Below are 7,679 nucleotides of genomic sequence, written 5' to 3'. Positions count from 1 at the left end.
CAGAGTAGTATTCCATTGTGTAGATATACCACAGTTTCCTTATCCACTTATCTGATGATGGACATTTGGACTGGTTCCAACTCTTAACTCTCATACATTGTTGGTGGGACTGCAAAATGGTGCAGTCTTTATGGGAAATGGTATGGAGGTTCCTCAAACTATTACAGATAGATCTACCATATGACCCAGCTATTCCACTGCTGGGAATATACCCAGAGGAATGGAAATCATCATGCCAAAGGGATACCTGCACTCCCATATTTATTGCAGCACTATTTACAATGGAGGAGCTCTTTTGAGTTGTGAGATGTGGATCCAAGTTTTGAGGCCCTGAAGCTTCACTGCAGTGTAGGGGGTAAGAACTTGGTATGGTCCTTTCCAATGAGGTTCAAGGGCAGTCTTTCTCTGGTGTTGTTTCCAGAAGATTAAGTCTCTGGATTCCAAACTATGAAGAGTTTGATTGTCCTTAGCTGGTGGATCATGAAAAGCTTCCTTTACCTGGTAAAAATATACTTTGGCATAATGCATTAAAGCCTTGCAGTATTTAGTCATATCAGTTTAGGAGAACAAGAGATGCATGCAGTTCTGTTATTAGGGGCATAGGTCTTCCAGTGACTGTTTTATAATGGGAGTGGATCGTGATTGTCATTAAAGCTAATGGCAGCACCTTTGTTCAAGGCAACCCAATTGACTCAGTTAACTTAGCCAAATTTAGTTTTCAGATGCCATTTGTTCTTTCAACCTTTCCAGAAGAACTGAGGGTGATAGAGACAAAGGTAGTGCCATCATGTTCATAACACTTTATTTAAGTGCTTTATAATTTGCCCAGTAAAATAAGTTCCCCCCTCACTGGAGATTTCTCCAGGGATTTCCCACAAAGGAAACACATTTTCTAAGAATTTCTTAGCTACTGTCACAACATCAGCTTTTCTGCATGGGAAGCCTCTACCTAACCAGAAAACATGCAAACTATCACAGGAACATACTGGAACCCCATTGAGGGTGGCAGCTGAATGAAGTCCATCTGTAAATGTTCAAATGACCCATGAGGTGCTGGAAATACACCACTTGAAGTTTTTATCATTTTCCCAGGATTATGAGTTTGACAAATCAAACATTGGTTATAAAACATTTTAGCAATTTTGGAACAGCCACCCCACCAATATTTTTTCATAATTTGGATCATTTTGTCTGTTCCATGATGAGTTGTGGAGTGCAGAGCTTTTAACAATGGAAACGTTAAAGACTCAGGAAGGACCAGGCAGCTGTCCCGGCCCTCTGTGAGTCCATGCTTAACATTGAGTTTACATCCTTTTAGATGCCAGTTTTGTTTTTCCAAATCAGGTGCATTGCACGGTTCATTATATGGCTCATGACTAGAAAGTTGATTTGGATCAATCTTATGAAGTTCACTCATATTGTATATCCTAACAGTTTCAGCACCAGCTAATTTGGCATAAAAATCTGCTAGTGCATGCCCTAAATATTCAGGTTCAGTTCTACATGTATGAGAATCAATCTTAATAATGGCTATCTGTGATGGAAGCAGGATAGCAGAAAGGAGCTCAACTACTTGGTGTCCATTTTTGATGGGGTCCAACTAGAAGTGAGAAACTCCCATTGTTTCCAGAACATGCCAAAATCATGTACTATTCCAAAAGCATATCTGCTATCTGCATAAATATTTACTGATTTGCCCTTAGGTATATGACAAGCTAGAGTGAGAGCAAAAAGCTCCACAGGTTGAGCTGACTTATATTGAGGAAGAGTTCCCCTCTCTATTAACTCATTTTGGGTGGTAATAGCATACCCTGCCTATTTCCCTTCTGAGTTTTTGGCATGGGGTCCATCAACAAAAAGTATTAGCTCAGAATTATCCAATGGAGAATCTCGTAAATCAACATGAGAGGCCACTATTTCTTATACTATACTTACACAATTGTGGTTCTTACCATTGTCAGGCAGTGGTAATAGAGCACAGAGTTAAGTATGTTGCAGCGTTTTAGATGAAGATTAGAAGGAGACAGGAGCAGAATTTCATAAGAGGTTAGTCTATTTGCTGAAAAACGCTGAGTTTGGTTGGAATATAATAGTCTTTCTACAGCATGTGGAACTTGCAAATGAAGTTTATTCCCTATAATCAGCTCAGATGAAGCTTCTACCAATTTGGCTGCTGCTGCTGCTTCTAAACAATTAAGATATGCCTTAGCTACTGGGTCTAATTTCAGGCTATAATATGCAATATGTTTTACCCCATGTTCTTGGGTGAGAACTCCTAATGCCTGATTGTTGCTTTCATGAACAATGTAGAAGACTTGGTGTAATTTGAAAGTCCTATAACTGGGGGTTGTTGTAAGGCCAATTTCATTTGGTTAAAAGCCTGCTCATGACTGTCCTCCCAAAGTAAAGGCTCTGGTATTGCTTTTCGAGTGAGTTCATATAATGGTGAAGCCATTAAAGAAAAATTTGAGACCCAGGATCTGCAATATCCTGCAAGTCCAAGAAAACCTATTAATTGTCTTTTGGTTGATGGCTGAGGAAAAATTTGAATAGTTTTTATTTTCTCAGATGACAGAGAAATCCCTTTAGCAGTCATGTTCCAAATAGTGGACTTTGTCTTGAAAACTGAAGTTTTTCCATTGAAGCCTTATGACCTTAATGTACGGGTTGCTGTAAAAGGTAAATTGAGTCCATTTCAGAGCACTCTTTAGTGAGAGAGCATAGCAACAAGTCATCTACATATTGAATGAGTAGAATTTTGAGGAATCTGTAGGGTTATTAAGTCCTGATGCAATGCCTGGGAAACATATGAAGAGGCTTCAGTAAACCCTTGTGGCATTACAGTCCAGGTGTACTGTTAATTTTCGCAAGTAAGGCAAACAAGTATTTACTCTTTAGCATTGCTAAAGAAAGCTGAGCAGAACTCTATTACCACAAACCATTTTGAGATGGCAGCACATTAGATAATAAAGTATTAGAATTTATGACCACAAGAAACCTTGATGTCACAATTTTATTAACTGCTCATAAATCTTGAACAAATCTCCAACCCCAACCATCTGGTTTCTTAACTGGTAGGATTGGAGTGTTACAAGGACTGGTACACAGAATTATGAGTCCTTGTTTAATTAAATCTTCCATAATTGGCAAGAACTCTTGAACTGCTTTGGGTTTTAGTGGATATTGGAGTAATCTAGGAAAAGGTTTAGAATTATCTGTCTGGACCTTTATAGGTTCCATGCTTTTAATTCTTCCTACATCAGTTGAGGAAGAAACCATAAACATTCAGGTATTTTAGAAAGTTCAGGGGTATTACAGGCCTGAGTTTTGATCTTATCAATTTCTGCCTGTAGAGAGCTTAACAGTTCTGGTTCAGGAGAGTCAGGAAACTCTAAGATTATTTCTCCCTCTGAGGAGAATTTTATATGCCCTTTTAGCTTTGAAAGTAAGTCTCACTCTAGCAATTTTATTGGAGCAGTATCACATAGTAAAAAGTTATATTTTTCTGAAAATGGTCCCAAAGTCAATTGGACAGGTTCAGATATGGGAAACTCATGAATTTGATTTGAAATCCTTACCACATAAATTACCTTTTTATTCCAAGGCATTTGTTGGTTTACTAAAGTGGGGTTTATGGTAGGTAGAGTGGCTCTGGTGTCAACCAGCATTGTACAATGTTCCCCCTTAATTTCACTTCTTGTTTCTCCGTGTTTATTTACAAGTATTATGGGGAGCAATTTACCAGAGAATCCCTCAGAGCCTCATCAATGTTGATTATCATTAGGAGAGCTAAAATCTCTTTGGCTGCTGCTAGTGGGAAAATAGTTTGATCTAAAGGGAGGAGACTTACTGGTGGACTGATGTAGAAGAGAATAACCATGCTTCCAGTGTCCTGGTTGTTTGCAAAAAAAGGCAGACATCTTGGGGTAAAGAATTTCTTATTCCAAGACCTCTTGTTTGTGGTTTAAAATAAGCATGAAACGGTCCCTTTGGTCTCAGTCCCTGTAACTGTTGTAATTGGAGAGACATAAGCTTGTTAGGCTTTGGGTTTTTTTTCTTGCTCTAGAGCCTTCTCAAAATATTCAGCTAAGGCCACCAATTCAATCATATCTGTAACTTCCCATCCCAGTTTATACTTTGTAATCAAACTACTAAGTTCAGGATGAAGTCCATTTATAAGCAGCACAGTTAGTGCTGTTTCATTCTCTGCAAGAAATACTCTTCACTCTATTTTAAGCCCAGAATGTTTCACAAAGTGTTTCTAAGCAAGTTCTGCAATCTGAAACTGTTTCATCTTTTTTGTTGTTTGCAAGATTGTATGATGGGCCAATCAATTTTTTGTGGAAAAATCTTAGGAATTGAGGTTCTCAACAAATTTTCTAGCTCCTTTCGGCCCTCCTCATGAGGAGGCTTTGGAGGGATCTTCAATATCCTCCTCAGGTTTGTCCCATCCCACTGCTGCCATCTATTTTTGAGCCTCACTAGGCTCCAATATTATGTGAATAAATTGGTAAAGGTCAGGGAATCCTGGATCATAAGCTCCTATCGGGATTATAAACTCCTCAGTAAATTTTTGAGGATTTTCCCTTGGGTTAGGGAGGTCTTTTGCAATGGCTCTAAGCTCAGTTTTATACCATGGAGCAAAGGTGGTTATAGCAGGAAGGCCTAGCTGATCAAAAGGTCTTATTTTATAAGGCATCTGCCTAACCTCTTCTTTTTCACCATCCTAAGGGGGGGAAAGGGTAATTGAGCAAAAAGTTAGTGGATTCAGAATATTTAGGTAAAGACAGATAAAGAGAAGGAATAGTTGAGGTTAATTCAGTCAAAGTACAGTTCTCTTTCATCTTGTCCTTAGTCTGTTGCTTAAGTTTTTCACTTACTTTTTGCAAAGAATATTTTAAGGAGGCAATTTTTTATTCATTTAGTCTATTACAAGCCTCTGCATACCAATTAAAGAATACATTCCATTGCTTTTATGGAGTTTTTGATTCCCTTTTTTCTAATAGACATCACAAACAGACAATTTAATGCAAATTAGAACTCCCCCATTGTGTCCATCTTAATTCCAAGCTATCTCCAGTAAGGTTAACCCATTTTTCTAAAAATGCACATATGCTGGGCCTGTAATTTTTATACATAAAGTTAGCTGGAGTCCCAGAAGGTAGAGTCCCAGACTCCTTGGATTGAAATGAACCCATTATCTGCAAGGTACCTACCCAAGGTCTGAGACCTGTAACTGAATCCAATCCAGTTAAATTATCAAATCCAATCTGATCCTGGACCCAGCCCAGTCTAAATATTGCTCAAATAAACTCAGAGAGCTCAGAACACAGTATTAGTGGAGCTCTGAATCTGAGAGAAAAATCACCCATGACCTCCAGTTACAAACAAGAGAGCAGTGAGCATAATTTCCTGAACAGGTACCTTGTCTGATCACCTGATGCTCCTGGGGGTCCCTGGAGTTTTACCTTAGATACCACTTCTCTGACACCAATCTGTTAGAAGAACAAACAGAAAAAGTTTAATTTGATCAAGAAAAGAGAAAAAAATAAAAAATAAAAACAATTCACCAATGAGGCAGTAACTAGCTAGAGTCAGCACAGGTGAAGAGGGATTACAGCCAAAAATGTATGATCAGTTAGATTTATAGACAGAAAAAGGGAAGGGAGGTACATAACAGTTGACTGCTATGGTACAGAAAAAGGAAGGGAGGTACATAACAGTTGACTGCCTGCAACTGGCTGAGATTCCACTATCATCACAGAGGCACACTTCTAAGCTAGGTTTTCAATTTGCCCATGTGCTTATGTGCTAAGTTAGGTTGTGGTTCATACATCAGAGCTCAAGAGTGAGTATGGAGGCTTTCAGAGGCCAAAACTTTTAAGTGTGATTTAACACAGTATTTCAAATCAAGTCAACAAGAAATTTAAATATTTCTCCAGTATGTTCTTGTAACTCTCTTCCAACTTCATTAATGGGATTATCAACAATCCAAGAGCCTATTTATTGTTTTTATTATCAACTTACCTCTGTTTGTTAAAGAGTAGCTCTGCATTGTCCTGTCATAACATCTAGTCAGTCAGTACTGTGAATCATAGGATTACCCCTACAGGCCATTCTTATGCTGAGATAGTTAGAAATAACAACACTCAAAAGTAACAATGTTGAATTTTACCTGAGCCCTGTGCTCCTGGAAAACAGTGATGGTTAAAAAATCTCACCACCATTTTGTGTTCTGAGAAACAGTACCATAGAAACCACCTCCAAATCATATGACTTGGCTAAGACTCATTGATGCCCCCTTACTACTTATGACAAGGCCAGACACATACCCTCCAAATCTCCATTCTTTGCCTCTGTTGGGAAAATATAGAAAAATGGTCAGGGCCGCTCAGATGTTCAGAATCTTGCTGAGCATGATGTAAATAGTCACATGCTCCCAGGTGTTCCTTGTTTATTGTCTAATGTAATTGTGCGTGTGCACCCAGGTGTCTTGGGTTATAGACTTAAGTATAAAGGACTAATGGCTCTGATACACAGCACTTCTCAGGACACCCCGGGAAGCCACTAGGGTGGCTGCTCCTAGCTCTGAATAAAGCCTATTAATTTTTCACCCATGGCTCCAAGGACCTTTTCCTATTGCCTAGCTCATAGACCTACATGTGGAGAGTTTGTGACCCAGTCTGGACAATGGGCTCACGGGATCTGTGAGCCCTAGCCCTAGCTCTACATCCTCATAGATGATTAGCTGAACTGCTTGTCACCTCTGACCAATTAGAACAAAATGCTTGTCAACCAAATTTTGGATTAAGCTTCTCTCCTCCCAAGCCTCTGAACTTTGGCCCACCCTCATTCTGAGCTCCCACTAAGAATAGGCTGGCCTTAGGGTAAAATATTCTCTGGTTTACTGTATGTTCAAGCCACCCTTTCATCCCACCTCCCCACACCCATTTCTTTCCAGCTTTGTTTACTCCTCCCTATAAAAGAAAAATGCTTTTTGCCTGACCTTTGAGACACTTGCAGATCTTATGGTCAGAGCTTTCTCTCTAGTGCAATAGAACCTCCCCCTGACTAGCAATAATCCTTTCCAGTAAAGTCTGACCTTACCATGTCCAGATTTGTTTTTTATTTGATGAACGTGATTGAGAAACACATAATTATATTCCACTAAATTCAAATTAAGTATGTCTCCAACTCACTTTCTATTAGCTGAATTCCTAACATTACCTGCAGCCGTTCTAATGCAGTAGCATTAGATGACACAGGGAGAAGTGTGACAGAGAGAAGTCAGAGTGAAAACAGACAACAATCATAACCAATCATAACCATAAAGACTGCATTAAAAAAAACATGAATGGGGTACAGCTGGGAATTCAGGTGTTGTGGAGCCTAAGGCTTATACATTTGGGGGTTCTCTTTAAGAAATTTAAGAACACAATGTTACGAGTGCAAAATGAAATTTGAAAGTAAATATTTTTATCTAGAATTAAGAAAGATATTCCATCAGATTACAAATTCTAAAACATATACTATTTAAATCACAAAGCATTTACACAAATATCACAACCCTTCTTCTAAAACACACAACTTTTATTATTAATTAACAGCCTAACACAGTTCCAAGCACATTTATGGTTACATCTGCTGCATAATCAAGCACTTCCTAAGAGGAGAAAATT

The sequence above is a fragment of the Galeopterus variegatus genome, unplaced genomic scaffold (genome assembly GCF_000696425.1).
Source record: "Galeopterus variegatus unplaced genomic scaffold, G_variegatus-3.0.2 Scaffold941, whole genome shotgun sequence".
Taxonomy (NCBI): Eukaryota; Metazoa; Chordata; class Mammalia; order Dermoptera; family Cynocephalidae; genus Galeopterus; species Galeopterus variegatus.
This window is presented reverse-complemented; position numbering follows the sequence as displayed.